At 35.2% G+C, this 19,912-nt stretch overlaps 1 protein-coding gene across 7 annotated transcripts in view; it reads left to right on the top strand.

The window, feature by feature from the left end:
• Tanc2 (tetratricopeptide repeat, ankyrin repeat and coiled-coil containing 2) overlaps positions 1-19,912 on the top strand; it is a 282,394-nt gene that overhangs the window by 43,261 nt on the left and 219,221 nt on the right. Inside the window, exon 1 of one of the 7 annotated variants that reach the window (XM_070027721.1) lies at positions 8,135-8,264. The exons of the other annotated variants lie outside the window; for them this stretch is intronic. The gene's annotated coding sequence lies outside the window, so the exon portion shown is untranslated. Of the gene's footprint in view, positions 1-8,134; positions 8,265-19,912 lie in introns of those variants that run through there. 7 annotated transcript variants of the gene reach the window in all.

Genomic DNA, 19,912 nt, shown 5'->3' on the forward strand with positions numbered 1-19,912 from the left:
GAAATATCACAGACTAATTCTGAAGCTTAGCAGTAGCATCAAAAACCCAGTTTCTTTCCCTCTTTGTATTTCTATTTTCAGAACATTGATTATTATTCTTAGATTGTTCTTAGGAAGCTGCACAAAGACTGTACTACCTTCAAGTTTTATATCGCAAATTGTATTGTTCCAAGACTAGTAGAACAACTGTTATTTTCCTTGTTACAATTTTAAGATTAAAGAAAAGAACTGAAAGACATTCTCTCCGATTCTTATCCCCTTGGCCAAACTGTAAACTTTCTTCAACTTATTAATTTAAGTGCAAATGTTATTAATACTCATTTGCTGATCAGGTGTCTCTTCTTACCCTAGGAAGAGAATTAGCTTCCCTAAAAGCAAGTACCTAAAATGAAGTCAGGGTTGTGTTAGCATGAAAGCTGCGAGTAGATAGACAGTGTTAGAGTTTGACATTTTTACCTAAATCAAAAATTAGAAGAATAAATTAACATTTGCTTAAATATAAGAAAGATGAGGCCTCTTTAAGTTTGTTAGCTGGCACTTTGACTCATGCCTGTAATTCTCACTACTCACAAAGCTTAGATCTGAAAATCAAAGTTGTAAGTTGGCCAGGGAAGACAAATCCAAGAGACTCTTAAGTCCAATTCAACCATAAAAAGCTGAAAGTCGAGGTGTGGCTCAAATGATAGAGCTCCAGCTTTTTTGCAAAAAAACTAATTAAGCAAGAACAAGAGACCTTTAGTTCAAGCCTTAGTATTGGAACCAAAAATTAGCATAAATTATAGCACTGATTGTACAAAGGGGTTTAATAATGATATTAATATTAATTTTGTTTTTATATGTGTGTTTGCCTGTCCTGGGGCTGAAATCTGGGTATGGGCACTGTTTTTGCCCAAAGCTAATGTTCTACCAGTTGAGCCACAGCTTTGCTTCTGGCTTTTTGGTGGCTGATTGGAAATAAAAGTCTTACAGATTTTTCTGCTCATGCTGGATTCAAACCTTGATCCTAAGATCTCAACCTCCTGAATAGCTAGAATTATGGGCATGAGCCACTGGCACCGAGCCAATATTAATACTTTAGTAGGAAGATTATAGGTATGTAAAGTTGTAGTGTAAATCAATCTTTCTTAGTCTTTTCACTTAGATGATCTTAAAATACTTGATTTCTGACCTGCAAATTTAAGGAGTGAGCCTCAAAACCATAGGATTTTGGTATGCTTGGTCCTGCCTGGAAAACCAACCACCCAATCATTTCAGAAGATAGACCATTGATTTGTGTTTGACCGGGAGAATTTCTCAGTAGTCTGGAATAGAAATGGGTGGGAGACTTGCCCTACTTAATTTTTCTTTTGGTGATTTTTTTTTAAGGAACATGAATCTTTTTGGTTCATTTGGTACCATTAAAAAGGCCAGGTTTTTCAGATATTAGAAGACTTGGCTTGGGAATGTTCAACAGGAGAAAGATCATATTGAAGGAAAAGAAAAGAAATACTTCCACATAATGCTTGGCTATAGTTTGTTTATTAAAAAATTTATACCTTATCTGTCACTTCTAGTGTTATTCAGCCAGTGAAATCATTTCCTTACCCAGAATATTGTGTTTATCATTCTACTTTGTTCTCTTGAAAACTAATGACCAGAATTCTAGTAAATCAAAGTCATTTAAAAGTATTTCTTTAAGTTGTTTTTTAAAATCAGTACTGGAGTGTAAATTTATAGTGCTGTACTTGCTAGACAAGTGCTCCACTACTTGAGCCATACTTCTAGTCCTTTTTTTCTGCAGCTTATTTTTCAGGTAAGGTCATCCTCTGGCCTCTCACCTGTCCTCCTAACTTAGGGGGATACCACCATGCTCCTTCTTAAACTTATTTTTGTTAATCTTTCAATCATTTTATACTCCAAGACTAAGATACTATCTAGATACTTCTTTCCTCTCTTCTTCCTTTCTGTTATCATTTTTGCATCCTCGATTACATGATCTATGGATCAGACAAAGTACTGAGAACAGAGTTTACTTTGAAATAAAAGGCATCATCTCTAACAGATTATATTATATGCCACCAGTAAACTAATACTATTAAAATATAGTGTGAGAGTATTATGATAAAGTTCTACACAAGGTACTTCTGGAATGTAGAAGAAGTGTTCCATCTCATACTGGAAAGAATACAACAATTCTTGGAGGAAGTAATGACTATCATTGTGTCTTCAGAGTAGTTAACACATGATAGTAATGCATAGAAGTTTCAGGCAAGTATAAATGACATAAATTGTGAGAGAGCTTGATAAATCTATATATAACTAGTTTGGCACTCTGATTGTCTGCCATTTCTTTTATTAGCCTCTTTCTGCATGTTTTATTTCATTTTTTCTGACCTTGCACATTAGTTTTCCATGCTATCCATTTAGATAGTATGACATAAGCACCAACATGTGATTTTTAAAAATATCTTACAGTTAAGGAACCCAGAGGAGCTTATGAACTCAGTTACATATGCTTATGGATGTTAACTCTGGCCTAACTTAAATCTGGCATCCGTGTGTGTGTGTGTGTGTGTGTGTGTGTGTGTGTGTGTGTGTGTGTGTGTGTGTGTGTGTGTGTGTGTGTGTGTGTGTGTGTGTGTGTGTGTAAGGAACCCAGAGGAGCTTATGAACTCAGTTACATACGCTTATGGATGTTAACTCTGGCCTAACTTAAATCTGGTATCCGTGTGTGTGTGTGTGTGTGTGTGTGTGTGTGTGTGTGTGTGTGTGTGTGTGTGTGTGTGTGTGTGTGTGTGTGTGTGTGTGTGTGTGTGTGTGTGTGTGTGTGTGCATGCATGCATGAATGCATGCTCTTCCTGAGGCTGGCACTCAGAACCTGGGCATTGTCTCTGCATTTTTTTTTTCTCAAGGCTAGCACTCTACACTTCTGGCTTTTTGGTGGATTATTGGCCAGGTTGGCTTTGCATTGCAGTCTTCAGATCTCAGTTTCCTGAGTTGCTAGGATCATAGGCACGAGCTACCAGTGCCCGGCTGGTATCCACCTTTTGTCAAGCTATTGAACTTTGGATTAGGGTTTGGGTAAGGTTCATGAACATCTTCCCTTGAATTCTTCTTCTGTACTTGATCCATTGAAAATCAGTTATGATGGAGGAAGGAAGGAAATTGGTAGGTGGTGTGAGTGTTGGTATAGACCAGTTCTCAGAAAGGGAAACTTGTGATGGTAGGTAGGCAGACTAATGTCTGTCACCTTCTAGAGCTATTGCAGTAGCACTCAGGTAAGAGATGATGACAGTCTGAACTAAGAGGGTGACAGCGGGGATGATGAGAACAAAGCCTGACTTGGTATGGGTAAAATGAAGGAAAGGAGATGGTCTGCATTCACTCTACAAAAATATTTACCCAGTGCTTGCTATTTCTTATATACGATAAGGACTATTAGGGATATAGCAGTGCTCTAGGTCAAGTTACTAAAAGAAAAACTCAGATTTCTGACACCAAATATACCCTTACATTTGGATACCAACTGAATATTGGATAATTCAGTCTGATACTACCTACATTTAGTGCAGACTCCATAAATTAAGTGCTAATCCCACAAGACTGCTTTCCACTTCAGACATGAATATCAAGTCTGGACCTCCCCCGCCTCCCAGTACTTCTGACCTATTAGTTATGAATTGGAGGTTCCCTTGACCACATTGTTGGACTTAATAATTGGTTAAAATGGCTCACCATTGGATATGTGGTGTTTATTCATTTATTAATTGGGAAATATTTGGGTTATTTCCTTTGCTTGGTGATTATGAATAGTACCACATAAACATTCAGACACATTTTTATGTGAGCATAACTTTTTGTGTCCCTGGGGTCAGTGTCTAGAAATGGGATAATTGAGTAATATAATAGGTATATGTTTACATTTATAAGAAGCAACTTTTCTAGAGTAGTTATATCATTTCCATTGACACCAGCAATATTTAAGAGTTCCCATTCTTTCTTATCCATTGTAGCATTTGATATTATCAGTTAAAAACAGGGCTTTTTTTAGCCATCCTGTTAAATGTGTGGTGGTATCTCATTGTGACTTTAATTTGCTTTTTCTACTGGCTAATAAACATCTTTTCATGTGCTTATTTACCTGTATTCTTTCAGATCTTCTGCCCATTTTTAAATTAGGTCCTTGGATTTAAGCACACCCTCTTCTCTTTTTCTTCCTCCTCTCCTCTGGTATTACTTTACAATTTTTGCTTTCTATATTATCCATATGTTTCTACTTTTTCACTAATGTTACACTGCCATGATTACATGATTAGCCTTATAGAAATTATAGTTAGTTTTGTATGTAAATATCAATTTTTAAAGGCAGCATATTGCACCTTCTATTTGTAGGACAAAGCAAAATAAAAACAGCATACAAATTTACTATTAAATTTTGAGAGTTTATTGTATATGCTAGATACAGGCCCATTGTATATGTGTTTTGCTTATGCTGTTAAGAGTGTTTAGTAAATTTATCACTTTCTTTTTTTTTTGTCAGTCGTGGGGGCTGAACTCTGGGCATAGGCGCAGTCCCTCAGCTCTTCAGCTCAAGGCTAGCACCCTACCACTTGAATCACAGCGCTACTTCTGGCTGTTTTTCTGGTTATGTGGTGCTAAGGAATCGAACCCAGAGCCTCATGCATGTGAGGCAAGCACTCTACCACTGAGCCAACTTCCCAGCCCAATTTATCACTTTTTAAATGGTTCATTCTTTTAGGGCTGAAGATATAGCTCAGTGGTAGAGTGTGTAGGGCCCTGGGTTCAATCTCTGGCACCTGAAAATCTTAATCCAAACCAAAACAAAGTAACACACACACACACACACACACACACACACACACACACATCTTAATCCAAACCAAAACAAAGTAACACACACACACACACACACACACACACACATCTTAATCCAAACCAAAACAAAGTAACACACACACACACACACACACACACACACTTCCAATCTGCCTAAATTCAGTATGTGAATATTTCTCTTATGCTCTTTTCCAAATTTTTATAGCTTTAAATTTAGATCTCTGAAGCAATTTGAGTTATTTAAATATAAGATTATGGTTAATTAATTTATTTTTGTATATGTATATACAACTATTTCTTACACCACAGTGAAAATATGATCCTTTTTATTTTGTGTCACTTTTGGACCATTGTTAAAATCAATTAAGCCCTGTCTGTTTTGTGTTTTGTTGACTTATTTGTTTCTGTTCTTTCATTGATACTGTACTATGTTGATTACTATAGCTTTAAGTCTTAACATAGGATAGTGTGATACTTACAGCTTGCTTCTTTTTCAAAATTGTTTAGCTATTGTAAGTCATTTGCCCTTCTATTATAAGTTTTAGAATCAGTTCGTCTATATCTTTAAATACTTTTGAGAATTTTATTGGAATTAGATTAAATCAATAGATCGGTTAAGGTAGAAATAAAATTTGCCTTGTGGTCTTTCTAGTCCCTGAGTATGATGTGTCTTTCTATTTACTTAGGTCTTATTGAATGTCTTTCATTGGCATTTTGTAATTTTAAGCATACAAATTTAGTATATATTTTATTAGACTTAAAATTAAGTATCATCATCATCATCATCATCTATCACCATGTCTTCCACTTCCTCATTTTCCTTACCCACCCATCATCTTATACCTTTTTCCCTTTCCCCCCTCCTCCCACTTCTCTGATATTGTATTAAATTTTTCTTCCTACTTTTCTTGTTCTGTGACAAAGTAGCTGAGAGAACAGCTTAGCAGGAAGATTTATTTTGGCTCGTGGTTTCAGAGGGTTCATCATGGCAGAAAGGACATGTCAGAGCAACTCACATTATGGTGTACAGGAAGCAGAGAGCAAAGCAGGAAAGGTCCATGGATAAGATATCCTAAATGACCTGCCCCACTGACTCTTCCTGTAGTCAGATCCCACTTCCCAAAGTTTTTACAACCTTTCAATATAGTGCCACCTGCTGGGGACCAAGCATTCAAAATAGAGATATTGCATATTCAAAATATACCATTTTTCTAGTTGTTCATTGCTCATATGTAAAACATATATATGTATAGGTATATAAGAATAATTTATTTTTGTCTCCAGATTTTGTCCTGTCTCACTAAATTCACTTATTCTACTTCGAAGGTTTTGTGTGTTTATGTGTTTGTGTGTGTGTGTGTGTGTGTGTGTGTGTGTGTGTGTGTGTGTGTGTGTGTGTGTGTGTGTGTGTGTGTGTGTGTGTGTACTTCTGCTTTTCAAAATATTTAATTTTATTGTCAAGGTGGTATACAGAGGGGTTACACTTACATAAGTAAGGTAGTGAGTACATTTCTTGTCTAACTTGTTACCCCCTCCCTCATTTTTCTCCCTGTTTTTCCTTCTCTCTCAGTCCCCTCCCACCACCAAATTGTACAGATCATTTCCAACATACTGTCTTGTGAGTCTTGCTGTTGCATTGGTTCCCCCTTTGCCTTTGTCTCACCCTTTTGTTGTTTCCCTTCCCGTCCCTAGTTCAGATAAATGTACAATACCCAGGGTACCAAAATTGATCCTTCTGCTTTTTAAAAAAAAAACTAGATTTCTTGAAATTTTTCTAGTGTACAGTGTCTTCTGAGAATAGGAAGAATTTTACTTCTTTCTTTCTAGTATGCATGCCCTTTATTCTTTTTCTCATCTATGGCCCTAGCTAGTATTTCTAGTGTGAATGTTAAGAATTGGTATTCTTGCCTTGTCTTTGATTTCAGTTGAGGGAAACATTTAGTCTTCTATCATTAAATATCATATTAACCGTAAGTTTACTTGTTTGTTTAGTAGATGTTCTTTAAAAAGTTATATAAATTTTCCTCTATTCTTAGATTTTTTTGTTTTTGTTTTCTTTCATATATTAAATTTTGATAAAGCCTTTCTGCACCATTATATGGTTGTGTGATTGTTCTTCAACCCATTATGAAATCTATTGATTTAAAAATCCTGAACTAGCCTAGCATTTGGAGGATAAACCCTAAATTCATTGTGTGTTCTACTTAAAAATGCATTTCTGGTGTTTACTTGCTAATATTTTGTTCAGTTTTTGTTTCTATAGTCATAATGAATATTGGTCTATTTTTAATATTTTTATCTGTTTTCTGAATAATTCTCATAAAATGAATTGAGTTTGTTCCCTCTTTTATCATCTGAAGAATTTTTGTAGAATTGATGCTATTTCTGTAAATGATTGAATTCTGCTATGGAACCATTTGGATTTGGACACTGGTTTTTCATAAAGATGTTTTTCTTTTTTGCCACAGTTTAATTTGTTTAGTAGTCAGGAATATTTGGATTACTGTTTACACATGGGTGAGTTTCAGTACTTACTAGTGATTTATTAAAAGCTGTATTTAGAAGAGCAGGTTCTGCTATTGAATAGCTATATGACCTTGGGAAAGTAGCTTGAATTTTAATCTCTTTTGCTTCTTTATTTGTTTAAAGGGGTAAGGGTAAGCTGTATTTGGTTTTAAGCTTTCCTATAGTTTTAAATTTTTATAATCCTGGTAGCATAAAACTGTATGCCTTTGAAGTTTATAGCAAATGATTTGAGTCCCTTTCTTGATTCATTTGCCATTTATTGGTTTAGTTAGATTCACTTCATCTTTAAAAGGATACATTTCTAATAAATTATGTTTATGAAAAGGTATGGATAGGAGCAATCCTGTTTATATGTTTGCATATTATATACTTATGATATGTGAAAAATTGCTTTTATAAGCTAGCTCTTAAGATGGGAGACATATGTGTTAGCTTTTAATAATTTTCCCTGAAACAGTGTATCAGTTTGGAAATTAAGAAATATTAGAAATCTATTCTCTTTTGGTGATTATCTCTCTGATCTTCATGATTTAAAAGTTATTCATTTTTGGATGTTCAATATAGATAATGACTTAACTATTTTGTGCAAAAATAAAAATTTAAAGGTGACTGTGGTGCATTCTGTCCATTTATTGGGTTAAAGCAAAGTGAAAGTAGCATGCACATTTACTGCTGAAGGAAACATTAAGTTGCAGGCTGCAGCTGGAGGATTTTACGTAGGCACCTGTGGGTTTGAGTGCGTTCGATATACAGACTGCAGTAGGAGGCTGGCACTGACTCTGCTGACTCCAGTACACTCCTTCACTGCTGTTCTGCCGATTTCTTCACTGTCCAGAAGACAAACAAAATGGTGCAGCACGTTCAGGGCTTGGGAATAAAATAGCCGTCAATATGATTCAGAGGTGGGTTTGCTACACTGAATGAGAGAAAATTGTTTTAATGAGACTAAAGGCTTAAGCATAGTTTGGTTCAGTATGTCATACATCCTTAGCTGTTTTATTATTTGATTATGGCTATTAAAGAATGAAAATGTTTTGAAATCTGCATGCCCTGTCTATATAGGGGTTCAGGAATATTGCATTGTAACAGTAAATGCATGTATGGTAGCTTATAAACAGACTTATTTCTACTAAATGTATGTAGTGTGTATATATATTGATAGAGATATTGTTCATAAAGGTTTTTTCTAATTAATATTAGATTTTTAAAGTAAGCATTTAAATTTCTCTGTTGAATATTTGTCGCAGTTCCTGCCAATGTTTCTTTCCTTACATTGTTCATTTTGTAATAACAGAAAGCATTCTCTGCTGAGATATGGAAAAATCAGTAGAATGAACACTGGAGTTGACACTTCATATTTTATTGATGACTGTAATGCAGTGAGTTCGCATTACACATAGTCATGATTTAAATGATTATCTCTTTTATGAAAGCAAAACATTTATAAGAACAGCCATGTTGTAGACAGTATAAAATAAAGGAAGTAGGACAAGTAAAATTTCTCTTGTTTGACAATGCTCAGCACTGATTCAAAAAGTACTGTTATTTTAGAAGTACTGTATAGAAACAATTGAACATCAAACAGAAAAAACATGGAGGTTTAGTTCCCATCCCCTCCCGGAAGCACTTCCTTCTGTACTCCTGTATTTTGGGTTTCTGTGACTACATGTTACTGAGGAGCTGTCCAGTGGAGACAAGATATGTTTTCTTAAGCCACACCCAACAGATTGAGTTTTTTTTATATGCTTTGAGGTACTATTTTAATCCTGTGCTGATTTGTAGCCATCATCTGTGGGATGATTTTGAGTTGTAAAAGAAAAAATATACTATATTTGTAGGTTCCAACTTAATATATTTTGAACATCTGAGTTACTGTATTAATAGCACAGAACAACAGTATTTAAGTTATGAATCATTTTCTCTGTGAAAGAGAAAAAGAAAGATATCTTATGATTATATAGATAACAATGCTTCTGGTATTTTATTTTAGTTGGCATAATGGATATAACATTCAGAATTCAGATTTTCTTATCTAAGAAAATTTGTCAAAACATTTAAGATACATATTTTCTTTGCTTTAAAAAATGCAAAGGATTCAGCATGGTCTATAAAAAATCTATGATATCTTATTTCATACCAAAGCAATTTTGTATGTGATCAGAATTAACAACTATAGGGCTATCTAGCACTGTGTTGGATTACCTCACCCACCACTTTACTGTAGACAGAAATAATAAGGAATCAGAATTAATCTTAGTAGTCTGCAGGATGCTTGTATTGTGTATTTTCAAAAACACCTGCTTTTAGACAGAGCAAATTCACTCTATCCTCTCTTCAAAGGAAAAAAAATTATACTACAGTTCTTTGATTTTATTGAGCAACACAGAGTAATGATAGGATTTTTATGTGCTACATTTAATAACAATAAATATCTAAATATAGATTGAAATATACTATATTATTAGAATGTCTCATGTATCTAAAATGTTATATAACCCCTGATGGAATGTTGCAGATGAAACAAAGAAATCTGATTGGTTCTTCACAAGATACAGCAGCCTTGAAATCCTTTCTAACCAGAGGCTTTCACAGCAGCTTGGGTGGTTAGCTAGCATCACAGTAAAACAAAAAATACCTTGGCAAGGAGGAGATTGGAAGAGAATGAGGTTGCTAAGACACTTCCTTATTATGTGTCTTTGAACATTTATTTTCTTTCAGGCAGTCTTTCCTCCTTTGCTTTATTTATTGATACTTTAATAGAACGTTACATATCATGCTAATAAACCTTGTAAATAATATTACTCAATGAAATTGAAGAGTGTCTCTAAAAATGAGTTTTGAGTAATAGCAGGAAGAAGCTAATGAGTAGCATAACTTCAGAACATGTATTAAATACAAATGAGTGGAACTTGTTGAGGGATAGGGAAGATATGATAGAAAAGAGTTCTGAAGAACAGGACACTAATAGTAACACTTTGGCTTCACCCTTCCCCATCATATTAAAATTTCATTAGATAATTTGTCATCTAAGACTTCAGTGATGCTTGGTAAGGGCATGTTGTTATTGACGTTCAAACAGTGTGATGTTGTAAGTCGATAACAGGTGGGGAATTGTTTGTTGTCTGCTGGCTATTTGAAATACCCTTGATATGTGAGAATCATGTATGTTAGCTTTTATATATTTACTATTCTGGGCTAGATGATCTGCTAGACTCTAGCTTTAAATCACAGTGACAAATAAACAACCCTTCTATGCTTCTATTTTACAGAAAATATTGAAAACATACTTTTAGTGTATTCTATTAAAATCTGAAGATCCTAATGTTTAAAAAGTAATAAGTCAACTTCATTTATATGATCTGCGGTAAGGAAAATTACTGTGAGCAGGATGAGTATTTAAGTTGAGGGAATAAATTACGTTGAAAGGAAATGGAGAAACATCAAAATGTAAAGCATATTTAAAGAGAAATATTTATGAGTATAGTCTGGTATCTTGTAGGTTCTGTTTCTATGATTATTTTCCAAATTATCTGATATGCTAATAGAGTCAGGCTGAAGGCAGCTGGCTGTGTTACAGGTTGAAAACAAAATGGCTGGCAAGGATTAGTACTTTAAATTTGTGAAAGAGAGGTGGATGTAATTATATCATTTGTTGAAGGAGAGTGGTGCAAAGTAAACTGATGAAGGAATGACTTGTATGTGGTGTTTCTAACAACAAATGAATATTGGTTTATTTAAAAAATGAGTAAGTAGGGCTGGGAAGTTGGCTCAGTGGTAGAGCACTTGATTGCATGCCCTAGGCCCTGGGTTTGATTCCTCAGCACCACATAAGCAAAAAGAAAAAACCCGGAAGTGGCGCTGTGGCTCAAGTGGTAGAGTGCTAGCTTTGAGCTGAAGAGCTGAGGGACAGTGCCCAGGCCCAGAGTTCAGGCCCCATGACTGGACCCAAAAAAAAAAAAAAAAAAAAAAAAAAAGAGTAAGTACTCTGTTGCTGCATAAAAACAAGAGGTTTTACAAATACTAATACTAAATAAATACAAAAAATAATAAAAAGAGTAATTCATTTTTGACTAAGTGATAAGCTCTTGTTTAGCTGACATTGACTTTGTGTCATTCTAAAACCTAGTTTCTGAAGGTATTACTTACGAATTCTTCAGACTGATAATGTAGTTAAGGTTAAAGGAAATTAAAGGAGAGGGATTATTGAGAGTTAACTTTTTGAAGGCTCTGTTTTATGAATATTTTATTAATCTACATTAAAGTGACAGCACCCATATATTTATATTTTAGGAAAGTTTGAGTTTGATAAACTAAGTAAGCCAATGTTTGATTGTCCAAAGATTAAATGACATTAAAATCATTAACAAACTTGGTGAAATTAGAAATAGCTCAACAAGTTGAAACTGCACATTATTTAAATGTCTGTCTCTGATAGTAGACTGGGTATGTACTTTAAGAGGGAAAAACATTTGTTTTCATTACTTCTCTAGCATACTTTACAAGTCCCCAGTATTGAGTGGCTTCTCAGTAATTGGTAATATCAAACACAAAAACACATCTTTTAAAACATACATAATTATACTTTTTATAATCTCATGGAATAAATTTTGTTAATTTACCATTTAATAAGTGACAATAAGTCTGAAAGATGTTAAGTGACTTGACCAAAGTCATAGACTAGACCCAGTCTTCGTACCAGTTTCTGCACTTTTTCTTCATTTCATCCTCTTGTAACTGAAGATTAAGAGGTGTTAATATTTACCTCTGTCCTTAGTCCTCAGAGGCATGCATTGATGTATATTCTTGTAAAAACTGGAGAACAGAGCCAATGGAGTTGCTATACTTTTCAAAATGGCTCTGGGCTTGGGGGTTGTAAGAACACCTGCCTACAAGTACCAGACCCTGAGTTTCATCCAAAAAAAAGTGGTGTTTTCTTGTTTTTATTTTTATTTTTACTTTTGTTGTAGTCATTAGGCTTGAACTCAGGGCCTGGGCACTGTCCCTTAGCTCTTTTGTTCAAGGCTAGGGTTCTATCACTTTGAGCCACAGCACTACTTCTGGTTTTCTGGTGGTTAATTGGAGATTAAGAGGCCATCACAGACTTTCCTACCCAGGTTGGCTTTGCACCACAATTCTCAAATCTCAACCTTTGGAATTGCTAGGATTACTGTCCTGAGCCACCAGTGCCTAGCCAAAAAACAAAAAAGTTTTAACTGCAATTTTTATCCTGAAATGTTTTTTCAATCTTTTGGCTATAATAGAAAATTATCACCATTGGGGCTGGGAAGGTGGCTCAGTGGTAGAGCGCTTGCCTTGCATGCCTGAGGCCCTGGGTTCAATTCCTCAGCACCACATAAGCAAAAAGAAAAAAGCCGGAAGTGGCACTGTGGCTCAAGTGGTAGAGCGCTAGCCTTGAACTGAAGAGCTGAGGGACAGCGCCCAGGCCCACGACCGGACCCTCCCCCCCCCCAAAAAAAAAGAAAATTATCACCATCAACTAATGTATATGCACAGTTCTAAAAGCTGTTTAACAGCTCATAACAAGTATACATAGGAAGTATATGTGGAACATTAGTCAAGCTTTGTTTACTTTCCAATATGGCTACCATATCTAATAACACCTTTTGGTGTAGTATTGTGTCTCAAAATTTACTGAGTGGCATAATGTTCTGTGTTATTCAGCAACTTTTTCCCTATTGGTATATGCAGGCTAGATAGTTTCTTTTTTGATAATGTTTAATTTTGTATGTGTACCGTCCTGGGGCTTGAACTCAAGGCACTATCCCTGAGCTTTTCTGTTCAAGTCTAGTGCTCTAGCACTTGAGCTACAGCTCTACTTTTGATTTTTTGATGGTTATTTGGAGATAAGAGTCATACAAACTTTCCCACTGGAAATACTGAGTAGTCAGTATTTCATGCATTAGCCATTGATAACTGGCTGCACTATTTAATTTTATGAACTCATTTCTTTCATCCATTTTCCTCTTAATAGAAATTTTGTTTTTGCCAATTTTTATTGTTGGTGTTAGTGATGTTTATGTAATTACAGATAATTTTGCACACTGGAGAATTTCTGGGGTCTATGCTCAGAAGTGAAGTTGGCAAGATATAGGTTATTTGTATTTTCACTTCTAGATAATTTCTCATTATTGTCATTGAACCAGGTTTTGTTCTTAGGAGTATTTGAGAGTTCCTGTCTTGGCATATCTTTTCGAATTTTCAGATTGTCAGAGCTCTTTTTTTCCTTATTTGATAAGTGAAAAGTGGTATCATACTGATTTATTTTCCTCATTTCTAGTGAGACTGAACATATTTTCATGTATTTATTGGAATTTATAATTTCCTTGTTTAATAATAACCTCATAAACTTTATGCTTTGGATATTGATTCATAGAAATTATATATATATATATATATATTTCTTCTTGACATAATTTAGGAAGCTTATGGGACAAATTTAGCCTACCACCTGTTTTTGTACAATCTATGAACTAAGAATATTTTTTTCCATTTATTTTAAATGATTCAGAAAAAAATGAAAGAGATTAAAATGTCATTTTCATTATAATTTGTAGATTTCATGAAATTCAAATTTCAGTGCTCATAAATAGTTATATTGGAATATAGGCATACTCATTTATGCACATATTATATTTGCTTATTTTTTAATTACAATGGCAGAATTCGTTGAGTAGTTGTGATAATGATCATTTAGTCTGTAAGACCTAAAATATTTACCTCTTCTGTAGTTTATAAACCTGTGGTCTAGATTAGTCCTTGGTCTATGATATTTATTTCAGAGATAGTTTCTCAGTTTCTATTCACTGTCTTAAAATTTTCGTTTGGGACTTAAAACCCAGAATTCTTTTAAAGGTTCAAATTTGGGTTTATTCAGTTTTATCATTTTTTTAACCATGTGTGATATTTCAAAAATCTTTCCTTATTTGAAATCTATAAAAATATTTCTCTAATATACTTGTAAGATTTCTGTTTTCATTCTGATTTTTAAAATGCATTTGAATTTGTTTATTCCGCTGGGAAGTTGGCTCAGTGGTAGAGCGCTTGCCTTGCATGCCTGAGGCCCTGGGTTTGATTCCTCAGCACCACATAAGCAAAAAGAAAAAACCCGGAAGTGGCGCTGTGACTCAAGTGGTAGAGCACTAGCCTTGAGCTGAAGAGCTGAGGGACAGTGCCCAGACCCAGAGTTCAGGCCCCATGACCGGACCTCCCCCCCCCCCAAAATAAAGGAATTTGTTTATTCCCCCTTCCTCTCTCTCTCTCTCTTTTTTCTTCTTCTTTTTTTGTTGGTCATGGCGCTTGGGCCTGGGAGTTATCCCTCAGCTCTTCAGCTCAAGGCAAGCGCTCTACCACTTGAGTTACAGCACTACTTCTGGTTCTCTGGTGGTTTATTGGAAAGAAGAGTCTCATGGAGTTTCCTTCCTAGACTGGCTTTGAGCCATGATCCTCAGATCTCCTAAGTAGCTAGGATCACAGGCACCAGAAGTAGTGCTGTAACTCAGTGCCTATACCCTTGGCCCCCTGCCCGCCCCCCCTTTTTTTGCAAGAAAATCACTGGAGTCAAGAATACCTGTGCTAGTGTGACCTCTCCTTTTTTCCCCCCTTTTATCCTATTTGGGCCCTACCATGTGGGATTGTGTTGTAAGACACTTATCTCCAATTAACCAGCACAAACCAAAGTGGAGATGTGGTTCAAGTGGTAGAACTCCAGCCTTGAGTGAAAAAGCTAAGGGATAGTGCCCAGGTCCTGTGTTCAGACCCTGTCCTCTAATGACAACAACAACACATCTCTGCTATAATTAAGAGAATAAATATTTATCTCATAAGGCTTTATTGAAAATTGAACGATATAAATTTATAAAATACTTAGCATTTTCTCTGACACATAGTAAGGGCCAAGTAGATATCTATTTTCATGAATGTTGCTGCAGCCTGAAAAGCTAAAGCTTCACTTTCCCTTTTCACTTCATGAAAGGTATTTGTGTAAGTCAGGTGTTAGTGGCTCATACCTGCAATCCTACATTCTTCAGAGGCTGAGATCTGAGGATCACCATTTGAAGGCAGCTGGGGCAGGAAAATCTGTGAGACTCTTATTTCCAGTATACTATCAAAAAAGCCAGAAGTAGAGCTGTGGCTCAAGTGATAGAGCATTAGCCTTGAGCAAAAGAAGCTCAAAGACAGCAACCAGGCCCCGAGTTCAAGCCCCAGGACTGGCACCAAAGAAAAGAAAAGAAAGGAGAAGAAAAGAAATGTATGTGTGTACAGACACATATGCATACTCACTTAGTTTCATGCTTGTCAGTACATGTACTTTAATGTGATGTGATGAGAATAGCAGTTTGCCTCTGTGTTCTCTCTTCCAGTAACCTATAATCTTCATTGTCATCATGAGAATACCAGAAAAGTCCTAGTTGAGGGCAATCTGCAAAATACCTGATTAGTGTTCCATAAAACTATCAAGGTCACCATAAAAAAGTCTAAACAACTTATATTTAAGAGCCTTAGAGGACATGGTGACTATAATATGGTATCCTAGGAATTCAAAAAGGCATTAGGTTAAAAACGAACTCTCCCACGGTATAACCCCTGTTGTCACTGTATTTGATTCCAGTCCCTGTATCTTATATATACATTTTCATAATTTGGGGAGGGGAATGGAAATAACAAAATGCTTATTAAATAGGGATACAGGTGACCCATTGTAACAATGATATATGTAAAACACTATGTTGAAAATGAACTTTACAACCTGCAGAGGGAGGGGGAGTGTATTTGTGAAGGTGGGAGAGTAGGGATGGTAGGGGAAAAACAAAGGAGGAAGTAATAATGCTCGATAGGAAATGTACTCATTACCTTACTCATATAACTGTAACCCCTCTGTACAGTAATTTTATAATAAAAATATTAAAAAACTAAGGAACTCTCAATAATATGTAGACCTTAGGTAATAATAATGTATTTAGATTGATTCATTAGTTGTAACAACTAATTACAATAAGATATAGGATAGGATACTGAGTGTGGAGTTTGGGAGATTCCTCTTGTATTGTAAATATACAACTACTCTAAAATAAAATAAAATTTTATTTAAAATGTGCAAGTATGTACACATACATACTTACAAGCACCTTTTATTTTTAACAAAGTTCACACTTCCAGTTTCATTCAGTATTGGGCTTGTCATTTTTTCATATCCATTGTGCACCTAGTCAACTTTTAAAATATTGATATTATTACTAGTGATTGTTGTATTTACAGTTAGCAAGTTACTTTATTATTATGTTGTTAGTTATCATTATTGATGTATAGCTACATCATGAAAATCAAAATATTCTCTGGTTAGTAGAATTTTTCTTGAGTTACAGATCAGAAGACTATTGATGGAATATTTGGGAAGCCTTAGGCAAATACAAATTAACAACTCATTATGAGAAAGTGGTTTAAATTTTTAAAATTAAAAACAGTTTAAGGTCTATAAGAACCTGTGATCTTCACTTCTTTTATACTCTGGCAATTTATGAAAATATTTTAGGTATATATTTAAAAAGAATTAGCAATGATACAGATGACATTATGTATATTGTATACAGTATACATGCTCTCTTTTCTCTTTATAGTAAAAGATACTAGATATTTTCCCTTTTTTTTCTTTTTGGCTATAGTGGAGTTGGGAGGGAGTGTGTTGACATCCTCAGTTCTAGGCTGTCATTTTGCTTGGGCTGGTCTTGATGTTCTGTTCTCCGAATCTCTGTCTCCTGAGTAGCTAGGATTGTGGATATTAGTCCTTGGAGCCTGGCCATAGATATTTTCTTAAGAACTAAGGAAGTTTTAAGGTCTGGGCTTAACAAAGAAAATCCTAGTGAAGAACAAAAAATATTGTTAGTGGTGTGGAGGATAAGTCCATAGTGCTTAGGATCATGCTGCCTATGCATGGTTAATTTGTTGACTGTTCCCTACACTTTTTTCTTTTTGGTCAATCTTGGGGCTTGAACTCTGGATCTGAGTGCTATCCTTCAGCTCTTCAGCTCAAGGAGAGCACTCTACCACTTGAGCCACAGCGCAACTTCCAGTTCACCAACGCTGGACTCCCTACACTTTTATTAATATAATTTGTTGTACAAGGAGGCTTCATTTTTGCATGTGCATATTTGCACACAATGTATATTGATCAGACTCACCCTCTCTTATTACAGTTCTTCATTTCTCTTCCTCCCTCCCATACCAATTTCAACAATGTCATATTTACTTTTTGTTCACCCTCTCCCTCTCACTAGTATCTCACCTTACATAGGACCTGTTCTACATTCCTGTCATGCTTTTGTGTGTGTATGCTAACTCTTCAAAGTTGTTTCACCATGGTATTTCATGTGCCCATATACAATATTTGAATCAGATTGATTCCTGCATTTACTCTCACATTTGGGAAAAGTGAGAGTAAACTCACCCAACTGAGTTGGGTTTTGGTATCTTCCTTTACAGATGTAGTGTATTTTGGTGCTATTCATTACCCTCTCCAATTCCCTTAAACAGTCCTACAATTATAAACATGTCCTCTCCCCCTTTCTACATACATTTGCACACATATCTAGGATCCTGTGTGTTTACATACTTGTTTTTCTTTTAGTTCTAGCATCCACATAAGGCAGAAATCATGTTTTCTTATTATCGTTTGTATAAGAAAGCTAGATTCTTTAAGCTGTATTCCAGACCACATCAAAACCACTAGCTTTTATTACATGAATGTAATTACTTTAGAGCTGGCCCTTGAAAAGATTAATTCAGCAGATTTTTAAAAGAAGAATACCCACTGCGTGCAAGATAAAAAAAAAGATGAAAATGGCTTCCAAAGGCACATCTCAAACGTCTGTCAGTGCAGTGCATCTTATAATCATATAAATAACTGATAATCAGTGTAGCAATGCTATAATATAGATATGTATAATAGAATCATGAAAGAAGAAATAATTATTCCTGGTATAGGTAATCTGAAATTATGTATAGAAAAGAGGAAATGTTATTTAAGAATATTTTTGTGAATATGAAGATTCCACTTAATATATACTTTGTGCTATTTGTATTTGCATTGTTTTATGTATATTACTTTATTATCACAACAAAATGGGTCAGCTTCACAGATGAAGAAATGGGGCCAGAGAATTCAGTTTTTCTAATCAAATAATAATAGTTCAAAGATAGAGTCCAATCAGTCAAGCTGTACTAGACTCTAAGCACCTTTTGGTGGGGGTGGGGTGGGGGGGGTGGGGGGGGACGCGGACTGAGTCGTGTCCCTGAGCCTCTTTGTGCTCAAAGCTAGTGTTCTACCACTTGAGATATAGCTCTACCAAGCACCTTCAACATATATTGAGTACAATTTTATTATGGAGAGAATTACATTTTAGGTAGAAGAAACAACAGGAGTAAGTTGATAGAAGCTTTATAGTTCCCATTTAATATATTCAAGTATTTTGATGCTGCCAGTATTACTTAGAATTTTTATGGCTCAAGTAATTGAAAATTTGAATTAAACTGCTTAGTCTAAGGGATTCAAAAGCCTTTCCTCTGTCAGTATTTTACACTTTATGCTTTGTGGGCCATGTTGTAGGGTAGTTTTCTTCAAGAATCTTGTTGTCTTCCATATCTCCACACTGTTTTTCATTATGTTAGCTTATACTCTGTGGTTTATTTCTTTTACAACAAGACAGCATATCTAGGAGCCTTTTTAGTCTCTTTTCATGTCTAAGAAAATACAAGACCTTTTCCAGAAGCTTTTTCTAATTGACTGTCTTAAGCTTAATCCTATCAGTTTCACCCCCACCACTCCACAGAAAGAAGCCGTGCTAAATCAGATTGGCTAAACTTAATTGGTTAATTCTCAATCTTCATTTTACCTAACCTGTTGACATTTGACATTTGATTTTCTCCCTTTCTTTATGTGACTTCTGTATTTTTCTGGTTTTGCTCTTATTCTGAAGTGGCACTTGTTCATTTCATCTCTGTTAATTCTTCCTTATGCTTACAGCCTTCTGTATGTTGGACTCAGCCCCAAGGCTAGTCCTCTGATCTCTTTTAAGTCTCTGTGTCTCCATCTATACTGCCTTCTTGAGGATCTCTTATAGTTTCATTGTCTTAAGAGTAATTTATTTCCTGACTTTATTTTTTATGTTTTTTGCTAGCGTAAGGGTAACTTAGGATCTCACAGTTGCTCAGCTTGCATTCTTGCCACTTGAGCCACACTTCCAGCCTGGCATTTGGCTGGCTGTTTTTTGGAGGTGGAGTCTCACAGACTTTTGCTGCTTAAGCTGACTTTGGGCTACAGTAGTCTTCTGGATCTGTCTCCTGAGTATCTAGGATATAATCTAAAATTACACACAAAATATTGACATGTAAATTGCATGTGCAACTGATATATAAAGTACCAAGAAAACAAACATCAGTTTATAAGGGAAAGACACATTAATAGATGCCAGCACCAATATTACTCATTGAAATTACTCAGACAAAAATTTTAATAAAGCTATTATAAAAATACCTC

This window comes from Dipodomys merriami, unplaced genomic scaffold (genome assembly GCF_024711535.1).
Source record: "Dipodomys merriami isolate MVZ:Mamm:240054 unplaced genomic scaffold, mDipMer1.0.p SCAF_19, whole genome shotgun sequence".
Taxonomy (NCBI): Eukaryota; Metazoa; Chordata; class Mammalia; order Rodentia; family Heteromyidae; genus Dipodomys; species Dipodomys merriami.